At 33.9% G+C, this 27,262-nt stretch overlaps 1 pseudogene; it reads left to right on the forward strand.

Moving 5' to 3' along the window:
• Positions 1–6,252: 6,252 nt before the first annotated feature.
• Positions 6,253–9,596, forward strand: LOC143571535 (uncharacterized; annotated as a pseudogene).
• Positions 9,597–27,262: the final 17,666 nt, after the last annotated feature.

Below are 27,262 nucleotides of genomic sequence, written 5' to 3' on the forward strand. Positions count from 1 at the left end.
TGGTTCGCTTTGGAAAGCGAAACAAACTCAACCCACGATACGTTGGCCCTTATCGAATAACTGAGCGCATTGGTCCGGTGGCGTACCGACTGGACCTACCAACGGAACTCAGTGGCGTACACAATGTATTCCACGTATCCAACTTGAAAAATGCCTAACCGATGAGACTCAAGTAGTCCCTTTGGATGAACTGCAAGTTGATGAACAGTTACGTTTTATTGAGGAACCAGTTGAGGTTTTGGATTGGGAAACCAAAACGCTCAAGCACAGCAAAATTCCAATCGTTAAGGTTCGTTGGAACGCGAGGATCGGAGTTCACGTGGGAACGCGAGGATCAAATGATGAAAAAGTATCCTCACCTTTTTGAAGGGCTGACCAAACACAGAAAACCGCGAAACCCGACAAACCGTCAGAAATCACCGGAGGTATGAATTAAATTTCGGGACGAAAATTCTTTCTACTAGGGGATGATATGACAAACTGAAAATTTTTCTTACTTTTTCAGACACTCATCACGACTTGACTCAAATTTTCGGGATGAAAATTCTTTAACATGGGAATGATGTGACAATCGTCAATTTCAGGTTAACTCCGTTAACTCAACTCCGTCAATTCAAACTTAAGATCACTGAATCAATAACGCACACCTCATTACATTTAAACTAGGGTTTAAATGACGCTTAGCACTTACTACATGTGTAGTCTTTCGGGAATTGCACCGAAACGCAAACAAGTTGACGCAAATGATTGGTGAATAAACGAAAAACGTCAAAATAGTAATTATGTGATAATTATGTGTTAGACTTATGTGTTGTGTGATAACATCGTTATAAACGTTAACTCAATGTACTAGAACTAGTTAGTTAAGCTAGAAAAGCAACAATTGAAAGTTGAGGGACTTGAGTGTAACATATTATTATTATTAATAATAATAATAAACCAAAACCCTAACTCATTCTTTCTCTCCTCCCTCTACCCCGATCGGAACCCCTCTCCCTTGGCTCCCTTGGCTGCCGCCATTCACACACACAAATACAACCAAGTTTTCAAGCTTTTGATTGAAGATTAAGGTGCTAGGAAGGTATAAACGACTATCCCTTGCATCCCTTATACTTAATTTCGATGTTTATTGGGTTAATTGAAAATCCTAGGGGCTGATTTATGTGTGTAATGTGTTCATATGATTGTTGTTGATTTGATGATGATTTGATAACTAGAATGGATATTGTTACATGTTAATTGCTTGTGTCTTTGATTTGAGTTCAAACAAAAACCCTAATCATGTATGTAATGTGTAATTGATGTGCATGGATAGTGATTATGGAGTCTAGAGTGTTATATGAATGAATGATGGTCCATAGATAGTTAATATGTTAAGTTTGGATGCAAACAGTTTCTGGACAGATTGTGTTATTGATGTTTAATTGACTGTAACGGGGTGTAAATGTGAAAATTGATTGAGATTATTGATACTACAGTAAACTAGGTTGAGTCTAGTTTCTAAAGAATATAAATTTGCAATTTTTGGACGTGTAAAAGTTAACTTTTATGATTTTACAAAAACGTTGTGCAAAGCTGAGTTGTTAGACCTGCTGTTAGGTTGTTTTGTAAATATTATATCTCATGAACTACGAGACCAATTGGGTTGGTTCCACTTCTGGAAGTTGACTTATTGAGTTAGGAACCTAACCCAAGTGGTCTTGCATTTATTGGATTTTTCGTTTAACGGGAATTTCAAATAACATTCTGTTGCGCATGAATTTGACTGTTATGAGTTTGCTGTAATGATTTGATTATTGTGAGAAACCTATGTGGAATAAAAGTATAATAAAATATGTTCTGGAAACCTAAGACATATATGCTTTTGTGATGATTTTTGGTAAATTAATTGTGATGCTATGATCGGTGGGATAGACTAGTTTTTCAAGTAGAATTATATCGTTAAGAAACTAGTTGCTGAGCTTTGTGAACGTTGCATGAAACAACGTGATTGCTAATTGATTGTCATGATTTGACCAAATTGCCCTCATGGGGAATAATTGCTAGTTAATTGTTATGTGTTGACCAAATTGCCCTTACGGGGAGTAATTGCTAGTGATGTACATTATGAATACATGACACGTAAATAATTGCTTACACATGTAACGAATCACAAATACACTTGTTAAAGTCACACACGATTCACAAACGAAACACGAAACATGTTGTTTGCATAGGTATTATGTGCCGGGTCTAGAGACTCGATAATATTCCGACACTTAGAAAAATCTCTTTGTTGTTTTAGAACGCTAGAGAGAGTTTTTCTGTGACGCGCATCTTGGTGAATTATTTTGGGAATACTTCGCAAACAGTGAGTTTCACTTTCCCCTTTTTTTAACTGTTTTCAAACGCTTTTCACTTGGGGGAGATAACATACTCCGAAAATGCATTTAAGATTTTGTTAATATAGATTATATATCACTTGTAAAGACTAAGTGGCAAACGCAATAACTAAAGTCCTTCATTCACATCGAACCGTTTAATATTGGATAATAGCGAGTCATTGTTGAGTAGTACTACTGGGTTTGACAAACCCCACCCAACGCTAAACTCGACTGGAGGTCTAGTGGGTGTAATCTTGGCTAAACACATACCATGGTCGGGATAGACCTGGTGGCAAGGCAAATGATAAACAGTCAGCTTCGGTGTCGAACACTTAGTGATACTTGTTTTATAGGCTAGCTACCTATAGATATATAATTGACATAACACTATCTGGTAACGCAAAACGCTGTAACGCAAAACGCTTAACGCAAAACACTGAACGCAAACGCTAAACGCTTTATTTTATATAAACTTGTGAACTCACCAACCTTTTGTTGAATCTTTTAGTATGTTATTCTCAGGTAGCCGAGGCGGGCGCGCGGTTTAGGATCATGCATTGCTTGAAACACTTTTAATTATGCAAACTTATTTTAAACTGTTATCATTGGGTTTTAAGTCGTCCTGCGTGACGCAACATTGGTTTCTATGGTTTTTTTTACGCTTCCGCATTTAATTACTCGTAAACGTTTTCATGGTTTTGAAACTTTGTTTTATGGTTTGATTATAACTAATGAATCCGATCCTGTTAGTTCACACCCTCTGACGGTAAAACTCCGTTAGTGGATTTTGAGGGTGTGACATTTAAGTATGATAAGTTGCTGGTACGTGAACACTCTTCGGAGATTGCACGTATTGTCAAGGAAAGTACGTAAATGACAGGTATGTTATAGTAGTACGAAACAAAGGGAGACCGGACCCTAATAATATCCGAGGACGGAGGGTGACCGGACCCTAATAATATCCGAGGACGGAGGGTGACCGGACCCTATTAATATCCGAGGACGGACGGTGACCGGACCCTAATAATATCCGAAGACGGAGGGTGACCGGACCCTAATAATATCCGAAGACGGAGGGTGACCGGACCCTAATAATATCCAAGGATGGAGGGTGACCGGACCCTAGTAATATCCGAGGATGAAGGGTACCGGACCCTAACAATATCCGAGGTATGTAGGGCGAAATGCTCTTAATAATGTAAGGTTAGTTACGTGTGTATTGTGTATGTTAAAGAAAGAAAGTACAAAAGAATGAAAGTATGTGTATGGAAGAACGATGAATAGGTTAAGTATATAATATGTATCTTCGGATACGTATATAAATAAGTATGTGAATGTATTGTATGTTGCCTGATTAACTAGAACTCATTCAGCGTAGCTGACTTTTAGTATGCACACAGGTGAGTAGGATGAGGCAGCTCGCTTGAGGGGAACACATGGCATTGAATAAGAGGCTGGCATCGGAAGACTCAGGACGTTTAAGTTTAATATTTTTATATTCCGCGAATGTTTTTTATTAACTCTGATGATTAGAACTATGTCGATGAGTAAATCCAAGTCCAATGTAGAACACCGGTAACGGGGCCTTACAAATAATATATAATAATATATATTTATATATGGCGATTATAATAATTTATATTATAATAGATCAAAATAATAACTATACCTTATTATATATTAGTTTGATAATTGTAGATGGGCCATGTTACCTATAATTAACTAATAAAGGGTTTCCCCTTGGGTGTATATAAAGAGAGATAAATATTAACATCCAAACCTAATCACACACACATAATAATTTTGTGTGCTTCCTCTCTCCTAAAACCGGGCTCCTCTCAAGAACCCTAACACCATCCTTAACTATACATCCTAAAGGGGAACTCGACCAAGCTGACAACCATGTCATCTACATCCTTCTCTGTTGCGGTTACTACTCTCTTTGCTGTAACAGGTTCATAGGTTTATTTTTTATTCATGTTATTTATTACTTACATGAAGAACTGATCAACAATACATTAGCGACTAAAATATTATAGTATCCGAGACTGATTTATAGTCTCCGAAAAAATGTTTTAGGGACTGAAATGACGTGGTATGGGGGAATATATTGAGGACTGAAATTTTATGTATCAGAAACTGACTGTAGGTCCTTGTTGGTGTCACAAAACGGGGACTGACTTTTAGTCACTAAAGCTAGTATCAAGTACTAGGCATCTGTCACTGGTCGGGGACTGGCAAATCAGTCCCCGATAACCATTAGGTACTGATTAGGGAGCATTAAAGACTAATTTGTTAGTCCCAAATAACAATCTTTTTTGTAGTTAATTATTTGATTAGTGTATCGGCATGCAAGATAACAAGCCCTCATGTAAGAGATTATATGGTCTTCTGGTCATGCTTGTCATGTGAAATATTGAAGATATTTAGAAATTATCTATCAAGACATTTTATTAAGTTGATAATTTGCCCATGATATGTAAATTTAGTATTTCCATTTGAGCAAGAATGTGATTTAGCCATCCATATGATTGGGTTTGGATCTTGGGCTAGGTTTAATTAATCAAAAATAAAAATGGATTTAAAGACTACTAAATGAGGGAGGGCTGACATTTGGAACGATAATTTATTTTAATCTTATAACTATTTCATGTAAAGTTTGACGCAAAGTATTTTTCCGCGCTACCAACCTTGTTTTGTTTGTAATGGAATCCGACAATTCGACATATAACCTTACCCAAGTTTAGGAAAAACTAATGAATTATCTGCATATGGTAACCGTCTGCATGTTAACCGTCGTTGTGTTTTTCGTTTGTAACCACTGTTGGATTTTCGTTTGTAACCGTCGCCGGTAGTCAAGTCCAGAATTCCGATATACCCTATCGGACCGTCGACAATATGTGTGGCCGGCGCCTTCGGAACTATCCGGGAACTAAAATTTCCGGTTATCGGAATGTTTTAATTTTTTAAATTTATTTTGTTTAGATTTTGATTTGAATAAGAGAATCAGAAAATCCAGAGAGATTTTGTGTAGAATATTACTGATAATCAAGTATTTTGTAACATCTCAAAATTTTTAAAATAATAATAAATATATTATTTATTTGGGGTGGGAAAGTTTACTTGAATTAGTAGAGAAATAATTAAATAAAAATTAACACAATAACTTATTAATTGAATGATAATGATCTTAGAAAGAACATATAAAAATAAATAAATTAATATATAAAGATAATATTTATATTTTCTAATATATACTTTACTTGTTGTTGCACACCCTAAAAAGCGTTGGTATGTTTCACACTTGCACATGTCCCCTCTGTGGAATCCTAAAGTTCTTTCCGTGTCAATGAGACGTTCAATTAAAAGAAAGAAATAAGGTTCTTTTAGAATTTAATCATCCAACATTTCTTTAATTGTTTTCTCATTTTATAGCTCTATTAATTTCCTTCATTTTGCATACCATTCACATATAATCCATTATCCTCTTCTTCCTACTTTCCTTCATAAATTTGCATTCTTGGTTTTTGTTGATGGTGTAACAGTCTCTTATTTGTCTAACATGCTATTCTTTTGAACTACGGTCTTTTTCCATCCAAACTCCAAACAGAAAAAGAATGGAGGAGGTCGTTAGTTTCATGGCTGGAAAAGTGGTGACCTCCATGTGTAATGTGGCCAAAAAGGAGATAGGCTACATGTGGAATAGCTCTGAAAATGTTGAGCAATTTAAAAGGGAAACTAAAAACCTCAAATATATGATGGGAAGGGTTCAACAACGAATAGATCATGCTGAATCTAATAAAGAGCGACTCCTAGAAGGCGTTGAAGAGTGGGTGAGTACGGCAGCTGCTCTAATATCGGAAGCTACAAAGATTATTGATGAAGAAGCGAAAGCCAAGAAGACATGCTTCAACCTACGATTGTGTGTCAATTTGCACACCCTTCATCGCTACAGTAAAATGGCAACAAAAAGAACTTCTGCTCTTTTGAAGCACCAAGAAGATGGTGATCGAGGTTTTAAACAATCTGTTTCCATTCCTGCCCGCACCCAAGATATAGCAGACCTCTTCCCAATAAAAAATATTGAAAATTCAATACATACCCGTCCCACACCAGAATCACCAAACCTCTACCAAAGTGAAAATTTTGAAAATATCGATACCCGTCCGGCCTCAGGATCAGCCAACTTCGACCGGAAAAAAAATCTTGAAAATATTGATACACGTCCCACGCCACAATTTGTGAACATCTACCAAAGAAAAAATCTTGAAAATATAGATACCCACAAGTCAACTTTGAAGGAGATAATTCAAGCTATAGAAGACAACAGCATACAAATAGTTGGTATAAGTGGTTTGGGAGGTGTAGGTAAAACTACCCTAGCTAATGAAGTTGCTGCCGAGATGAAGAATGTATTTACAGATATTGCGTTCATAACAGTCTCACAAACCACTGACGCAAAACGGATTAAAGAAAAGCTTCAAGTAACAACAAGAAGAAGAATAATCAATAGAGAGATGGTTCTAATTATCCTAGATGACGTGTGGGAGGAACTGAACCTAGAGGAATTGGGCATTCCATGTGGGAGTGGCTACATGAATTGCAAAATATTGCTTACATCTAGAAATAGGGATGTGTGTGAGGCAATGAATGCTCAGAAGCATGTTCATGTAAATCCTTTAAAAGGAAAAGAAGCATGGAACCTTTTTGAGCGTGTTGTTGGTAAAACTGAATGGGATGATGCATTGAAGCAAGTTGCGTTGGAGATTGTTCAAGAATGTTGTGGATTGCCACTTTATTTTCAAGTCGTAGGAAACGCTTTGAAAGACAAAGAAATTAAAAGATGGGAGGCAGCACTTTGTCAACTACAATGTAAGGTTGGTGGGGATGACGTTTACAATAGGAAAGGAATAATGCCACTGAAGCTAGGCTACGACTCTCTCGAAGATGAAGTAACAAAATCATGTTTCTTATTATGTAGTATGTTCCCTGAAGATGGAACCATTGGCCTTGAAAGATTGACTTACTACGGGTTAGGTCTAGGGATATTTAATAATCCTGAGAGAGTTGAAGAGGTTGTTAATTCCCTTGAATCATCTTTCTTGTTATTTCCCGGAGATGAAGATGGAAACGTGCAATCATTCAATTACTTCTGAACATAATGACAAGTTTTGGGTACAGTCTGGAAGAGGTATGATAGAGTGGAAACCCAATAAACACATGGAAAGCTACAAGAAGATATCGCTAATGGAAAATAAAATAAGTAAGCTTTCTAATCATGAACTTCTTTTTCCACACCTTGATACTTTCCTAATACAAGATAATGAACTTTCAACCATTCCTAAAGAATTCTTTCGAGGCATGGAAAAACTTAAAGTTTTAGATGTGTCGGACAACGACATTTCAAATCTCCCACAATCACTAAAGCAACTCAAAGAACTCCGCATGCTAGATCTAAGTGGAAACAAATCTCTTCATCAAATTTCTATACTTGGCGAGTTAAGATGCCTTGAGATTCTAAAGATGAGAGGAACTAAAATAAATAAATTTCCTATACAGATAAGGCGGTTAACAAAATTAAGAGTGCTAGATCTAAGTGAAAATAAGTTTCTTTGTGAAAATTGTATACTTGGGAAGTTAACATGCCTAGAGATTCTGAAGCTTGAAAGGACAGGAATTACAAAAGTTCCTAAAGAGATCGTGCAGTTGACTAAATTAAGGGTGCTAGATCTAAGTGAAAACAATTTTCTTCGTGAAATTTCTGTACTTGGGAAGTCAACATGCCTTGAGATTCTAAGACTTAGAAGTACGAAAATTACAATTATTCCTAAAGAAATCAGTCAATTAAACAAATTGACGTTGCTAGATGTTTACTCTTGTGAATATCTATCTTATATAGCACCAGGTGTCATATCAAATCTCATTAGGCTGGAAGAGTTGTATGTTCAGTTGAATAAGGAGGGGACTTGTAAATTTCTCGTGGAACTAAGTGAACTGAGATCACTCAAAATTTTGCATTTACTAGTTCCTGAATTGCATTATATTCCCGGAGATTTTCACTTTGAATCTTTGAAAGAATTTCACATCGAGGACGATATTATTAGGTATCAAACACATCCGTATAAACATGTTCTACAATTTTCAAAAAGTAGCTCGAGGTCCGCTCTGGCAATTATGAAACTGATTCAGGTAAGTGAAATGTTAATATTGTGGAATATTGAAGATTTGGAAAACATTCTACCAGACCTTAATCAAGAAGGTTCCGGTGAATTAAGGTATATTGAATTGGTAAGGTGTGATAATGTTACAAGATTGGTGCAAAAGAGTAGTCTTGATACAATGCAAACTAGTGTTACATTGAATGCAATTAGTCATATGAAAACAAAGGGAAAGTTTTTTTCTCAAGTGGAAGAAATTGAGTTGAAATATTTGGATAGCTTGGTCCTTCTATGGGATTGCCCACACCAATATATCAGCTTTTGTAATCTAGTGAGAATCAAAATTGAATATTGCCCCTCCTTATTGCAGTTGTTCCCTTTAAGTGAAGCACAAGGGCTTGTCAACCTGAGAAATTTATATATTTCTCATTGTGACAATTTGGCAGTAGTCATTTCATCTGATGAAGAGAAAACTAGAAGTGAAACTGTACCGACAAAACATGACGCATATATCTACATGTTAAGGTAATCCACCTTCGTAATCTTCCGAAACTCAAGAGCATCTACCCAGGGCATCATATCATCAAATATCCATCTTTGATGTCTACGATAATAGAAGATTGTCCTAGGATGAAGAGATGGGGTAATGGCGACAATCATCTACCAAAGGTCAACGTCACAAAAGATAATACAACAATACACAATCAGGTATGAAAATGCACATCCTAATGAACCACTAACAGTACTAATATTTTTTGGTTGAGTGGATTAACTTATTATTTTTACAGATGAATGGAAACTTGAGGATTTTATTCAATAAGCTCACTTAAGTTTGATAGCCTACAAACATCATTTGTATAATGCTTAATTTGTGTAGATAAATGTCTTAGAAGATAAATTAAGGACAATGCATAGGGATCATCAAGCACGGGAAGAGGAGTTGCTTGCACATCTGGAGGCTAACCAGAAGCGTGTCGAAGACCTCCAAATGCAATTGACTGAGTTAGCTGCAAACTTGGCAGACCAGACCCGACTAAGTGAGAAGTTTAACGCTTTTATCCACCAACACTATTAAGGACTGCTTGTTACTGTATATACATATTTTTTTTTAATTCATTTCAAACGCATTATTTTGATTTACAAGAAATTGTCAATAGTTTTCTTTATCTTTTCATTAGAAATAAGTATATCATTGAATTGTTTCTTTAAGAGTGATGATACTAAGATATGTAACCAATTATATTTTTCGTTGCTTCAACAATGAATATGATTTTGGCTATTCGTTAATGAAGCATATATCGATAGTCCGTAGGTAAGGCATATTAGTGACCCCATACAGTAATGTTTATGTTGGAAATAACCCATTAATATGGTCTTATGGATTATTTGAGTAACCTTACCAATATCTATATATACATATAATTGCTACAACTGGAGGCCTCACGTTCCCCCCCCCCCCCCTTCTCTTGTGCCAGAAGATTGCTCCATTTGTGAATTCTGGCATCTCATTCAATCTCTTCTTTTAATTTCGTAGGTCATGGGCATTCGTGGGTTTGGGTACCGTCTTAAGAAAATGAGTTATAATCTGGGTTATAGCGTCTCCTTCACTCCTCCGCTCATCTGCCCCAATTCTTCTTCCTTTAACCCTCAAACAATAACTCTACAATTGCTAATCTATCAGATAACGAAGAGGAAGTCCAAGAATTATTAAAACAATGATATTCATTTTCGAATTTCATTAATTGATTGCAAGAGCTTTAATCGATTAGATTGACTTTTGAAATCTTCAAATTTGATATTTGTTTTCAAATTTCGTTAACCGACTCTATAATATTTTATAACAATTTCGTTAACAGACTTTATAATATTTGATAACACTGTAGAGAAATCAAGTTATAATCTTCCATCATGTTACTTATACTTTAATAAACTTATATCAAGTCAGTTGTAGTGCAATTAGTGTTTATTCGTTATTGTAGCGGAAGATGAGTAAATACAATTTAACATTTATAAGACAGTTAACCTACAATGAGTTTGATTATGTTACTTAATTATGATTTCTGTAGAAAACTATGCTAAATTCTGCAGAATATTGAAGTTTTAATCTTCCATCTTGTCACTTATATTGCAATAAACTTTCATCAGCTGAGTTATAGTGGAAACTTCAAAAAAGCTACTTAAAATCATCCCACGTTATATCGCCCTACCTACAGAACTCGAATGGGCTAGCCTTCAAATCAACAGCATTATTAAAGACCAAAGCATTGACCATTCATAAGTCAACTATTTACTCAAATTGTTTGTTGAAAAGAAACCATTATTCCATCTTGTCACTTATACTGCGATTAGGGGTTAGCAAAAAACAGTCAGAACCGCCATAACCAATGAACCGGAACCGAACCGGTGCCTTAGAATCACTAATGTGTGTTACCTTACGGTTCTCGGTTCTCAAAATTTGCATTAAACGGTTCCCGGTTCGGTTCTGGGTAAACCGGCGGTTCTAAACTTGGAACCAAAGAACCGGAATATTAAAAACGTTTTAAAATAAATTTACCAGTCCTCATTTTTTATAGAGTAACTTATTAAACAACATCCATTCAATCATTTTTTAATTCAAATATTCTTTCTTTACGTTCAAGCCCAAGCAACCACTATCAATTTTGATTTAAGTTATCAAGGTAATTTAACATAAAATAATGATATGATCTTCCATTAATCTATCGATACTAATGATTTATTTAATTTCAACAATTAGGTTTTAATTAAAAATATAACGGATGTTCATGTTGTAATCTAAATTAGTTTTACCGTGAAAGAAGACATACAATTGTATAAACTTGTTTTGCAATTTGCAAAGTTTGCACAACTCATTTTATAAATAAACGATCGAACCTGTTCTGGACAGAACCGATTAGCGAGATCTGGTTTTACTGGCTCTGGAACCGAACCGGTTTTACTGTAATAGGTTCCAGTTCCGCTTCTATTTTTCACTCATTTTCGGTTCCGGTTCGGTTCTCAAAGTTCTGAACCATTGCACAGCCCTAACTGCAATAAACTTTCATCAAATAAGTTATAATTCATTTACATTTTGATTTTCATTACAGTAGTTAATGACTAAAAATAATTTTGAAATTTTAGTTTAAATATGATTATGGCACAAAACTATCATCTAATCATTAATAAAATAAGTTGCCACTCAATATATAATCCATTAAAAATCATTGTTGTAGCAAGACATTAAAAAACTCATAAATCCGAAATTTATTTATTAACAACTAAATATTAATTTTCAAAATAAAGAAACATGGTTAAAATTAAAATAAAAAGCACAACAAAAATAAGAAGGATGAGAAGGAATCCAGTCCATTGATCCTAGATTTTAATAGCTGAGATTAATTTAATAAATAAAAATTGATGGAAAAGCGCAAGAAGGTAATAACTCACCTTTGTTACTTTCTCTCTCCATATGCAAGACACATGTCAATTCCCCCATCATTTTAAAATGTTCATAACTTTTTCATACGACATTATTTTTTTTAAAAAAAAAATTCACCATAATAATAAGCGTTTTTTTATCTTTAATATGAATATCATGTTGTTATATAAAAATTAAAAAAATAATGAGTTTTTTTATTTGAGTTTTTTTTGTTGTTCATTCTGTGTTTTAGTTGAGTTTTCATATGAATTGTATTATAGATTTTGATCATTATATTTTTCAATTGGTACTCTTACTAAAAACAAAAATTAAAACAAAGATTACGTCATTGTGTCGTTTTGTTCGTCATTAACTTTTAGTCATTGTGTAATATGTTCACTGTCTTTTATTCGGATTGACATATGCCAAATTCATTTAATTTGAGAAAAATAGTATTGCGTTCATTGTATATTACGTTCAAGTCTTTGTGTAATATGTTGTTTCCATTGTGTTTTACGTTTCAAGTCATTGTTTTATATATACTCGCCATTGTGTCTTACGTTTTAGGTCATTGTGTTATACGTATTTACCATTGTGTCTTATGTTTTAGGTCATTGTGTTATACGTATTCACCATTGTCTTTTACGTTTCAAGTATTGTGTAACATGTATTAATCATTATGTTTTATGTATTAGATAATTTGTTGTTATTTTATCATTATTTTTACATATTATTATTACACAACGGTGCTATTAGTATTTAAAAAAACATAATGATGAGTTGAAAGACACAATGACGAAAAAACACAATGACGAAAAAAGACACAATGATAAGCGAAAAGACACAATGGTGTGCAAAAAGACACAATGACGAAAAAAGACACAATGATAAGCGAAAAGACACAATGGTGTACGAAAAGACACAATGGTGTGCGAAAAGACACAATGACGAAAAAAACACAATGATAAGCGAAAAAACACAATGGTATGCGAAAAGACAGAATGACGGAAAAAACACAATGATAAGCGAAAAGACAAAAAGACACAATGATAAGCGAAAAGACACAATGGTGTACGAAAAGACACAATGACGAAAAAAGACACAATGATAAGCGAAAATACACAATGGTGTGCGAAAGACAAAATGACGTGATTTTTGTTTTAAATTTTATATGACAAAAATCATACTCATATTAAAGATAAAAAAACCCTTGTTATTGTGATGATTTTTTTTTAAATAAAATTAAATACGAAAAAGTTATAGACGTTCTAAAATGATGGGGGTACTAACATGTGTATTGCACGTGGAGAGAGAAAATGTGTACAATTACCTCTATACCCTTTTTCTTTTGGTCTTCACTTGTCACATGTCAATTATTCATGGCTTCTCACACTTCTCATTTTTGTTACTCTTTGTAGAATAACTTGACCAAAGAAACATAATTATATTATAAATAATTGTATATCTGAATTCTATGTTATAAATATTCAATATCAAAATAAAATTTTAAATTAAAATAATTGTATATTTGAATTCTATATTATAGATATTCTATATCAAAACAGAAAGTTCAATTAATTAAAACCATAAATCCGAATTTTTTTTTGTTAACAAACAAATTAAAATCTTTTATATAAAGAAACAAAACATATTGTAAATTATATATTATATATTGTTTATTATATATAATATCTAAATTCTATTTTTAAAGGTTTTCTATATCAAAACATGGGTTGAGTTATTCTACAAAGGAAAACAAAAATGAGAAGTGTAAAAAGCCATAAGAAATTGACATGTGTCAAATGGAGACCAAAGAAAAAAGGGCATAAAAGTAATTGTACACATTTTCTCTCTCCACATACAAGTCACATGTTAATTCTCCCATCATTTTATAACGTCTATACTTTTTTTATATGATATTTGTTTATTTAAAAAAATTACCATAATAACAAGCGTTTTTTTTTTGTCTTTAATATGAGTATGATTTTGTTATATAAAAAAAAAATACGCCATTGTGTCTTTTTGCTTACCATCGTGTATTTTTTCGTCATTGTGTCTTTCTGTTTGTTCTTGTGTTTTTTCGCCATTGGCCTCGGTGTCCACCACATCTGGCACCAACCTTGGCAGATGGTTGAATTCAATGAGGTATTCGCGGTGTGTCATCTTACCCCCTTCAGACTCAAGAACTTCATCTCAACCTTCTCTACCACTGCATCAGCACAGAATCGTTTCATCACTAACTCCTTCAGATCGTCCCACCTCAAGGCCTTGATCTCTTCTCGACTCGTCCTCTGCTCAACTGACTCCCACAAGTACATCGCCTCCTCACCGAATGATGGGGTAGCATAACCCACGGCTTGATCCGGACGGCATTCGTTAATTCAGATAATTTATCCATGGCGGTTGTCCACTGAAGAGTAGCGATTGCGTCTCCCAAGCCAGTTAGCTTTGGTGGATCACAGCCTTTGAAAGACTTATAGTTGCATCCACCTCGGCCCATTTTTCTATCATCCACCTTCACCGATTCAACCATGCTCGATTCTTCCCTATCCCCTTCATCATCCTTCTTGCCATCACCTTCCGCCCTTTCAGCGGTTCCTTCACGGCCTCCAGCAGACTTTTTGGGATTCATGTTTTTCACAGCAGCCGCTACCGCTTGAGCAATGGTAGTTTGAATCGTGGGGTCCAGTTGAACTCCCTCGTTGTTACTAGGATTTCGACCAGCTGCACTTCTTCACCTTCATTGTTAGCGGTTGGCTCTAATGACGGTTCTCGGACAACGCGTGGTCTACCACGACGTCCCGTACGTCCTCCTTTTCCAGCAGCTTTCTTAGCTCCAGCCATTTGTATTCTATAAGGAAACACAAACGTCATCACTTAAGGAACCATTTAGTACAAGGATAGTAAGGCTAACAGGTAATAACAGTGGCCATCTGCGATTAGCTGCTCACGTTACTTTCCGGGTCCTATACACTTCCTTTTTTGAGTCTATTTGTGCTAGTTCTACTTCTAACAGTTAGACCGTCAAACAGTTCACATCATCATATGCTCCTATCCCTTAGCAATTAAGCTAGCATTCATACATTCTTTATTTAGCAATCATGCAAACATTCATTCATTATTCTACTTTTATATGTGAACTTAATCGCATACTTTACCTTTACTTAGCTTACTTGAGTGACAAATGGCATTCTCGTACTGGCATCCTCTTTCTTTTATTACTTTAATCCCATTCTGTGTTCGAGTCTAAGCATGTAGGATGCTTAAATCTCTCGAACTTTGCTCTGATACCAACTTGTAAGGCCCCTTTACCGGTAACTCACATTTAGACGTTGGATTTACTCATTCGCATAGTTCTAAATATCAGAGTTAATAAAAACGTTCGCGGAATATTAAAACATTCAAACCATTACATTACATGACCCTTAATCCTTTTCTTAACGAGCATTCAAATTATTTAAACATAAAACATTGTCTTTTAAATATCATAACATAACACTTCATTGAGATGCCAGTGTCTTCAAATCCATGCCATGTGCTTCCTCTCAAGCAATTTGCCTCATTCTACTCACCTGCATGCATACTAAAGGTCAGCTACGCTGAGTGAGTTCTAGTTAATCATACAACATATAATCTATTCTCATACTTGCACACGTGCCCGAAGGTGTGTACTTTATTCATACTCTACTTTACATACATATCTATCCATATTATTTAAAGAGCATTCTGTCCTATAACCTCACAGATATTATAAAGGGTCTGGTCCCCAACATCACAGATATTATAAAGGGTCTGGTCCCAAACATCACAGATATTATAAAGGGTCTGGTCCCCAACATGACAGATATTATTAGGGTATGGTCCCTACCATCACAGATATTATTAGGGTCTGGTCCCTATCCTCACAGATATTATTAGGGTCTTGTCCCTTTATTTCATGCCACTATACCACACTTATTCTTACTTACTTTCCTTGACAATATGTGCAATCTTCGAAGAGCGTTCACGTATCATCAACATATCATACGTACATTATTCATACATCATATACATCATATATATATCATACATATCAATCATATCATTAACTACCACCTGAAGGTACATGCAATATTCGAAGATCGTTCACGCACCGTCAAGCAATCATCAAACATAAATCATACAAGGCATACACTTACCACTTAAGGTAAGTGTATTAACTATCACATCTAGTATGCACACAGCCTCAAAAACATAACAAGGAAGTGGGGCTAGAAACTCACCTTAACTCGATTACGTTCACCGTTAATTGTTATTCCTTTCCTTAGCTGTGCTCGACTAACTGTATAACAATTACACGTATTAATTAACTATCATTACTCACATCGCGTTTCTAGTTTAGTTATAACCCTTAACGAACGGGGGTCCGGGGGCAGTGCCCCTGACAGCGGGGTCTAGGGGCGGCAGCCCCTAGCAGGGTCCAAGGGGCAGAGCCCCTGGCTGGGGTTGAACTGCGATGTAAGCTTGGAAAAATTTTATTTCCATTAACTGTCTTATCATATTTCTCATTAGAATTTTGAATCATTATCTAATTTGCTAACTCAAAAGTCCAAGGGCTTCTTTGTAATTAAATCATTCTTTTTCTAAGTCCAGGGACTGTTCTGTCATTATGTTAAACATCTAGTTCGTTACTTATTCTTAACGAAGACTCATCATAGCGAACTGGTTCCTCTAACAAATTGAACCCTTTAACGAGCTGGTTATTAAACGAATTGGACCTTTTAATGAGCCGGTCCTTTTGACGAATTAGCACATATAACGAATCAGTCCGGGTAACGAATTGGATATTCTAATTCGTTATCTCATTAACGAATGGTCATGGCGAATTAGAAGCCATTTCGTTATTTTATCCTCAATGAATCGCTTGACGAAATACTTCTAATTCGTTAACTCTCCGTTAACGAATTACTTCTAATTCGTTAACTTTTCGTTAGCGAATTAGGGTTAGGTCAGGGAATGTCAGAACATTCCCTGACATCATTTACCTCGTATTAACTTTTCCGGCGCCGTCGCTGGAAAACTGCGAATTTGCCGGAAAAACGAGTTTTAACTCGTTTTTCACCGTTTTTCGTCCCGTTCGATGCAGATCTGAGCTAGGGTAATTCATAAGCTCATCATAGGTTCGGTTTATACCTGATTACATCCAGATCTCGTGACTTAAACGGTTTAACGGTGTCGGCTCGTCGTTTCATGACCATATCTAACGGGTTTAAGCTCATACAATATCATACTATCATTACCTTGGATCGGGATCGGTTTTTCCTTGGTGATTTTGGCTAGAGAGAGAGAGAGACTAGAGAGAGAGCTTAAGTGTGTATTTTGGGAGGTGTATGGAATGTGTGTAAAAATGAATTAAATGGGTGATTAATGGTTTATATATTTATGGATCATGGGCTTTAGCCGATGGTCTTTCCCGTTTTCCTTCATAACCCAAGTCTATAACCCATATCCATTTAACCCAACACTAGCCCGACTCATAATAATTCATACTTTCATTTATTAACCGAAACTAGAAAACGAGATGTTACAGGCCAGCCAGAGGGTCAATGGACCCTTCGGACCTTCCTGTAGTTCCGTCGTTGAATCCCAGCTATACGTGCATAGGTTTGATAGTTTAAAATATTCATAATTAATATCAAAATATGTTATAGTTAATAACTTTATTTATTTTAATATTTAAAACATATGTTATTGGAATTATTAAAGACGATGCTTATGTTGAAGATATCACAAAGACAAATGGTAAACCTACAAAAAGATCGAAGATCAAGTTATATGATAGAAGGTTAGTAGTTTTAATATGTTTATAAATTGATCATTTATTAACGAACTTTATATATGTTTATTTCATTGATAATTCAATCAGCATGACTTTATGGGATGCATATGCAATGAGCGTTCAGTTTTATGTTGAGAAAAATCCACAAAAAAAGCTGCTATTATTATTGTTTTACAATTGTTACATACAAACCTTATGGGTAAGTTAAGCAAAACAATTAGCTGAGAATCTATATAACATATTAATATGAATAATATTCTAAGAACTATCTTAATTGAATTAAAATATTTGTATATATTATTATTTTCAGGAGAACTTGGAGTCTCAAATGGTCTTAGTATTACAATATTATTCATCAATGAAGAAATAATTTTATGGAATTTAAAAATGGTTAAAATTGATTTTTTTATTTTTAAACTTTATATATATTTGATACAATATATATATATATATATATATATATATATATATATATATATATATATATATATATATGTTAAAATTTGATATTGAAACTTCCATTCTTAGTTTGATTGAGTCGGCTGAGTCATCTGGATATTCTGTTATATCCATGATCCATTGTTTGAGGATTTTGTAAACGAGTCAGAGTTCACCAATGTTGTAGTAAGTTAAAATCTTAAGTACCTATACACACGCGCACACACACACACACACACATTTATGTATTTAGTTTTGAAAACGTTGAATAGTAATTTATTAACTTATATTTATTTGTTTTAGGCATAAAAAGTGGTCGTGTGTGAAAACCTAATGCCATCAGTTAAATACAAGAGTTGGTATTGTATTAAATGTAAAATATATACTCTTCAACTTAAGTTAGATAACAAGTATAGTCATGATGGAGAAATTGAGGGGGAAACTATGACGAATTAGTTTAGAGGAAAATATAGATGTGAAAGCAAAAAATGCAATGACGCTATTGTTGAGGCAGTTGCTAGGTTTGTAAAAATATTTCTATAAAAATATTAATAATTATTGTTAACAATAAATTTTTACATCAATAATATTCAGGTATCGAGTTCCTTCACAATAAATTTTTTCATCAACAATATTCAGGTATCGAGTTCCTTACGATGTACAAGACTTAACCGGAACTGTGCCATTAACTTTATGGGAAGCACATGCTATTCCAATCTTTAAATTACTGCTATGGATCTTTTGAAGAAGTTGGTTGAGGTTAATTATATATATACACACACACATATATATATATATCGTTTAAATTTTTTTAAAAGTTTGGTATTTATAAGTTTATAAATAAATTTATGTTTTTTAATTTGTGTTCAGAATGATTAAGGTACTGATGTAATTCCATGAGAATTAGAGGATATTGGAGGTCAAAATTTTCCTTTGAAGATCAACGTTCAAGAATACAATTTATGTAATCCAGATGCTTCATATAATATCTTTAGAATTACAAAGAATCTAACGATAACTAGTGGATGTATTACAAGAAAAATATCAGCTAGATCTGGTAAGAATTAAGTTATCTGTTTATATATATAATATACATTTACAGCTTATATATTTAAATTTATTTTTAATTTGTTTATGTGTTCGGAACAACATTCTTGTTCCCATGACGACTATACTAAAGCTCCAGTTGAAGGTTTTTCTGAAATGATATATATTAAAAATAAAAACAATAAGAAAATTATTATAATAATATAATGCCTATTTATTTATTTAATTTTTTAACCGTTTTCAGGATACTGATGCTGTTGATGATAAAAATGTTACATCTTTCAAGCAAAATGCTGCAAAAACTTCATATACAAACAAGAACAACAAAATGAAGGAAACTTCAAAATGAAAAATCCAAGTCGTTTATGAAGTTGACAACCCACCGCAACTTTCAAAACGAAAAAGAGTTTCAAAAACTACTGATCAAGATCATGGCAAGAACAAGCTTTTAACACCAAAGAAAGAAAAATGATGTTTGATATAATGCTAAATATTTATGTTTCCCGTGTATATTTTAATTAATATTTTAATAGTTTTTGTTCGTTTTTAGTCGAGATTTGTATACTACTAACGTTTTTATGTTTCGTAGGTTCTGGGATTTGATCGTGATTAAAAAGGGCGAAAAACGAGCTACAACGAGCCGAAACGGAGATCCGGAACGCATCAGGAAGGAACCGGACAGAGAACCGGTCAGACCGGGCCGGTCTGACCGCCCCCTTGGTAGAGCACGCGGCGCTGCGCTTAGGGGAAAGGAAAAAAGGCCTAGGCGCGGCGTCTAGGCAATGCTGATGGGTTTTTAATTCGTTTTTGGTTATTGTCGGGCATGGTTTTCGCTATTTAAACACCTTTAACTTAAACCTGACATAACCTGAAGCCACCAGACGATTTTAGAGAGTTCTTGGAGCTATTATACGAGTTTGTTGGTTATTTTGAAGGCACGAGAACAGCCGGTGAAGTGCTTTACGTTCAAGATCGAAGACTACGGGTTTTATCGCCTTTAATCTTTCGTTTCTCATTATTTCACCATGTTTTCAGTTTTATTTGCTTTGTTTGATTTAGACTATATGATGCTAGGCTAAACTTCATAAACTACCTAGGTCGTGATAAACCTTTGTTCAGTTTGATTTTGATTGGGATTTCTTTTCGTTATAGATTTTTATGTTCTAAGTAAAGTGTTGAGTTTGAATTAATTGATGCGTATGATTGCTTGGTTTTATTTACTCGTATTTATTGTTTCACATTACCTTTGGTGATTGTTTCATAGGATAGGGTTTTGTTAGGTCATTTACTGTGTGTTCTTGACTAGTTTATGATTGATATGCATTAAAATCATAGAAACAATAAAAACAATTAAATAGATAAAAGTGAGCTGCTAGCCTAGAAAGCTGTAAGGTGATAGGTTATTGATAGACATTTGTTGGTCAGGATTGCTAGATTTAGTTCATCGTAAGGAGTCCGTCTAGGTTTGATTGTCAGCTTAGTCTATTAAGTCAATTGAGTCTTCTTAACTATCTTTGATTTCCGCGCTGTAAGGTAGGATTTCGTGATAAAGATACTTAGACATAAATTATTAAATAACCGTAAGGAAGTTTAATTTATAAAACTGGTGAGTCTTAAAACTTGTTAGAAATCCATAGGTGTCTTCTTGAAGGTCAAGGGTCTTGTTCGGGTTTTCTGTCAAGGGTCTATTTTACGATCCCAGTTCCATAACTTAAGTTTCCCATTTGATTGATTGTCGTGACATTGGGGATTCTAGCCTAGGTAGTTATTTTCATCATCTGAGTTAATCTAAGTGTTTTAATAGTTTATTATATTTTATTTAATTAGGGTTAGGTTTAGTTAATTAATAATTAGTTTAAAACCCCCATTCAAACAGTATTATTAAATAGTCACGTCTTGTAGTTGAGTCTAATTAGCTAGTATACGTAATTTATAGAGTCTCGTGGGTTCGATATCCGCACTTACTTAGCTGTACTAGAGTCGACCGGTACACTTGCCGGTTAGTAGTTTAAGTTAAGTTTAAGAGTCTAGAATTATTACTTAGTGTCTAGATTAGCTTATTTTTAGTTAATAATTATTTGACTACTTAAAGCACATCAATGTTCACTATATGTTTTGTTAATTATGATATTTTAAAACTGGTTTTGAATTCTTTTGTTTTATAATTTCACAAACATTTTTAGATAATTTGTTTAATTTAAATAATGGTTTTTTTGGTGTCTTATATTATATCATATTAACTTATGTTATTGAAACTTAATTTTTTTATATTGTAGAACATAATAACAGAAGACTAATTATTCAGAATAATACAACTTCTAATGGTACTTTATTCATACTTTAATTTTATAATAATTATAACAAAATAATTTTTTAAATTAATCTATTAGGCATTCAAATAATGAAGACTATCTTAAAAACAAATCGTTACAAAAGGAAATTGTTATTGGATGCTAAAAGAGGAAAATTAAGTCATTCCGTTACCACAAAACTATACCGTATGAGAAGGAAATTTTTTAGGATTCTAAAAGAGTAGATCGTATTTCTATATCCAATGTTGCGTCATCATCAAATGCAACCTATACAAACATAGTTAACTCTACATCTAAAGAAAATCGTATGAGTAGAAGAATGAAGATCAATTTTAAACGAACATGTGTTCGTCTTAACTATGAGAATAAAAATTACATAGGAATTTCTAAAGGTACGTAAAATTACATAGGAATTTCTAAAGGTACATAAAATTACATGATTTCTGTATACATATATTCATATTTTTAAATTTGATTCAACATATTTACTAACATTATTATTTTATAATTATAGATTACTTAGATCATCAAGACCCGACAGTTGTATGTGAAATATGTCATGCAAAACTATGGGCTGATGAGGCTAAAAGAGGTCAAAGAAGAAAATCAAGAGTATGCTTTAATTTATGTTGTCATTATGGTGTTGTAGAGTTACCACCATCATGAAATTCAAACCCAGAGTACGAACAACTGTTTAAATCTAATGATGCTAGAAGCAAATTCTTTCTTAAGAACATTCGTCGTTATAACTCGATGTTTTCATTTACATCAATGAGAGGCAAGATTGACTCATCTGTTAATAGACGGAAATGTCCATATATCTTCAAAATGAGTGGGTAGAACTATTATGCCATTGGTAGTCTACTACCAAAATATGGAATCAGGCCGAAGTTCTCACAACTATACTTATATCATACTGAAAATGAAATAGAAAACAGACAAAATGTTTTCATGTAAATACATCGTTTATTTTCTATTTATTTTCAAGGAAAAACTAATTATTATACTTATCATTATTTTAGTGACAACAAAGATAATATATTGGACGAAGAAAGGAAAATGGATATGAAGATTATTGACGCAGCGGTAAAACAAAAATGATGATCAAATCACGTTGATTCAACGAATACCCATGATGAACTTCCAAAACCCCAAAAATCCCACCCAAAGGTCAGGGAAAGTGAAGAGAAAAAGTAATTATTATAAAATTCAAGTCTGACTTTTCCAATTACACATACTGAATATAAATAGATATTTTAATATGAGTTGGGCCTAAAAAAGGCCATGGGCCAAACACAAACCCAATAACAAAAACATAAAAAGTGCTGAGAAAACATAAAAAGACCCATAACTTTATTTAGAAGGCGTTTTTGGGCTTCGAACAGGGGCCAAACCGCCGTAGGCTGTTTGCCACAACGTGCTCCTCGTCTCAAGTTTCGATTTGATTGGTAATGGGCCTGAAACGGAGCTTCGTGGGCCAAGTTATGCCCGTTCTCGTGGGCCACCTTTTGTAGCGCGATCTTGGGCCTCCATAAACATAATAGCCCGGTCTTCGATACTTGGGCCCACATCAATTATTAATTGGTTGAAAGAGATGCTTGATTGGAAAAATGTGTTGGTGAAAACTTATAGAATGGTAAGAGATTTTTGTAATGAACAACCTAGTACAAAACTTAAGTTATGTCTAATATATAATAGGGAGAAAGATGGGAGAACATATAATCTCCCAACAAATTCAGAAGTTTCAGCGTTAATTGTAGGAGATATTGAAGAATCGTATGAACAACGTGATATTATTTGTGACAATGATAGGTGGAAACTTAGAATATATTAGAAAGTTACACCATTCATACATGCCTCAACAGTATCAGCTAATACTTATTAACGGTTAGGATGGTTACCGAATTAACATAAACCATAGAGGTGTTGAAGATAGTGAGGGTTGCAAACGTCCATATACTACAATGAGGGAGTGGTTTTAGTTTCGAATTCAAGATAAAGTTGATTAGTTCTCAATTCCTTTAAACGCAAGAAGATTATTAGGACAGCTATTGGTTGATGGTTATACAATGATTTAAAGTGAAAGGCTATGCTTTATATGATGTAAACAAAAAGAACTAAGATCAATGTCGTATGAGAACTTAAAATCTCTAAAAGAAAAAGGTTGTTCAGATGTTTCAAAGGTTGGCCAATGTATCATATTACCCTCTTTATTTACAGGTTGTGCTCGATATATGATGCAAAACTACTTGGATGCTATGACACTTTGCAAATGCTACAAATATCCATATTTATTTATGAAAATCACTTGCAATCCAAAATGGCTAGAGATCCAAAGATTCCTTGAAGACACTTCTTTAAACGCAGATGATTGACCTGATATTTTGTGCAGACTATTTAAAATAAAGCTTGATTATTTAATTTAAGATTTGAAGGATAGTCATATCTTTGAATGACTTCATGCAGGTATATTTTTAATATCTATTAATAACCAAAAAACAATTTTATAAATATACTAATTTTAAGAACATTCCCTACACCGTTATTTGAATTTTTGTAGTCGTTTACACAGTGGAGATTCAAAATTGCGGATTGCCTCACGCCCATATTTGTTTGTTCACAAAAACAGAAGATAAACTCCCAAACGAAGAACAAGTTGATCCTTATGTCAGTGCCGAGATACCTGATAAAGTAGCAGATCCAGAACTATATAGTCTTGTGTCTGAGTTAATGGTGCACGACCCTTGTGCATATTATAACAAACCTTGCTCATGTGTTATAGATAAAAAATGTTTAAAATGTTTTCCAAAGAATTTCTAGGATGAAATTTCTGTAGACACAAATGGCTTTCCATTATATAGAAGACGTTATAATGGGAATTTTGTTTACAAATCGGATGTTAAACTTGATAACAGAAGTGTTGTACCCTACAACAAAACACTTTTGAAAAGATATCAGTGTCACGTAAATGTTGAAAGGTGTAATAAAGGATCATCTATCAAATACCTTTTCAAGTAAACAAAGGCTTGATCGTGCTACTAAAATACTAATTGTGGGGATGGTCAAAATAAAAACGTAGAAAACATTGACGAGATCAAACAGCTCTATGACTATCGATATCTATTGACATGTGAGGCTTCATGGCATATTTTTCCAAATGATTTTCATTATAAGGTACCTGCGATTATTAGACTACCATTCCATCTACTAGTTAAACATCAGGTTGTTTATGGTTCTGAAGACGGTATTGAAAATTTGATAGAAAAAACTAATAATGTTGCATCTTCAATGTTAAAATTATGGATGGAATGTAACAAAAACAATGAAGAAGCACGACAGTTAACATATGCAGAATTCTCTACAAAATTCGTCTGTCATCTAAGTCCACGTGGTTTGCAACGAAGAAAAACAGGTTTTCTCTACAAAATTCGTCTGCCATCTATGCAGTTTCTCCTGCTCTTGGAGAAGCGTATTTCTTAAGAGTGCTTATAAACAGAGTTAAAGGTCCAGAAAATTCTAATCGATCGCTACGGACACCAAAACCATGCACTAAAACTATGTATGTATGTAAGTATGAAAGGAAGAATGAAAGTACGAATGTATGTAAGTATGTAAGGAAAGATGAAGTTATGTATATTCGAATACGTAATTATCTAAGCATGTGAATGTAATGTATGTATCCTGATTAACTAGAACTCACTCAGCATAACTTACTTTTAGTTTGCACGCAGGTGAATAGGTTGAGGCAGCTCGTTTGAATAACGACACATGGAATTGGACTGAAGACACTGGAATCTTGAGGAAAATGTTATGATGTTATTATGATTTATGTTTTAATTTGAAAGACAAAAGATGTTTACATTGAAAAGATTTGAACGATTCTGTAATATATGTTTGAAGTTTATTATTCCGCGAAAGTTTTAATTAACTCCGATATTTAGAACTGTGTTTAGGAGTAAATCTAACGCCAACGTAGGTATTATAATCTTTTATGTTGTATTAAATGTTTATACTTAACAATACCACTAATGAAACCGAACTCTTGTTTAAATACTTTACATTTAAAATGTTTATATGTTACAAGTATGAATTGTGTATTATAATGTCTAAGTTCATTTTAATAAGTTCTATGGTATTGGGTATGTGGCAACCACCCTCGGTTTTATTCCGAGTCAAGGACCGAACCAAGACCGAACTAAGTTCATTCGCTTAAGACACACAAGTGTGTTTTGAGCCACCGAATCTCATATTTTCTCTAAAACTATTTTATAATAATTTTAAATTGTTTTTCTCAAAACACTTGGTATGTTGGAGTAACTTGATCTTATAACAAGTTGGGACCGACAAAACCAAACACTCACTTAACGGATGTCGAGGTTCTTCTTAATAGAACTACACACTTGGTTAAGCTTCTTTTAATTTTATTGAGTTATCTCATAAAATTTTGGAACCTTGGCTTCTAGCTTGACCAATTATCAAGACTCGCACCGGCAAATTCGAACACTCGTAAGGTCTCGTTTTGGTATCTATTTAACTTTGCAATATTGCAATTGTACCCAAATATTTACTTAACAAAGGTCAAGTAAAAACTAATAAATAGAACACCGAGACCTGACTTCGATTAAATTTACTTTTCAAAAATAAATACTTTAATTCCTTATGTGTTTTCATTTTAGCCTTTAAACTTTAAGTTATTTTACTTTAAAGCTTTCAAAACCATATACTAACTCAAGACCCTTTTTAATCTTGGTCTTGCCTGTTGAACTTACCCATTTCCCCCCCCCCCCCCCCCCCCGTTTTATTGCAAACTGTCCTTCAAGTTACTTATTTCATGTGAGTGCATTTCATCCCCCGTTTTCACTTTTATACTTTGGGGATAACATGCATACTTATCCAAAACAAGAATGATTTATAATACTCTATTTTCAAACCACAAACTTTAGAGTGTATGATACTTAGAATACTTATTCTATTGTGTGATATATGTTTCATATGCTTTACGTGCATGAGTATTTATTTTATGTTGTTGTGGAACGCAATAAGTATGATCATACGCACCCCTAACTACTTAGCATTATGCAAGTAGCATAAGGCATCATTATCCGAGTATGTCGGTTGCTACCGATTAGAAAGGATCCTCTTTTATATATGTTTTATATACCACGATTGATGCTTTTATTTATAGTCTCATATTTGTTTGTGGATTTTGCCTCATATTCTATATATACTCAAAACTATGAAATTGCTCACCAACATACGTGTTGAAAAATATTATTTTATGCATTGTTACAGGTTTGATTATTGGTTGATTGGACTTCGAGGATGCTACTTTATTTGGAGACAGTTTAAGTTATTACAAAAATGAACAATTTGTTTATTATGCTTGATGTTATTTTATATGAACAAGTTTTGTTATTTGGTTGATTGAATGAAATGAATGAGTTGTTTAAATATTGTCATTTTAATAGTGTCTTGTGTTCTTGAGAAATTTGTTGCACCCCGATATTTCCGCCGCCTTTGGTCGGGGTGTGACAGATGAGGTCAAGGTCGTAATGTCACCAAACCCGCGAACACCAACTACAGCAATAAGAATAAACGCAAAAGCTATGCCATAACCAACCCAAACCCAACACAAACCCAAACTACTCAAACCCAACCTAACAAAATGCCTTACAAGGGAACACAACCTTTGTATAACACATGTAAAATCT

This window comes from Bidens hawaiensis, unplaced genomic scaffold (genome assembly GCF_021521415.1).
Source record: "Bidens hawaiensis isolate Kalapana, Puna unplaced genomic scaffold, B.hawaiensis_p1.1 tig00001336_1, whole genome shotgun sequence".
Lineage (NCBI taxonomy): Eukaryota > Viridiplantae > Streptophyta > Magnoliopsida > Asterales > Asteraceae > Bidens > Bidens hawaiensis.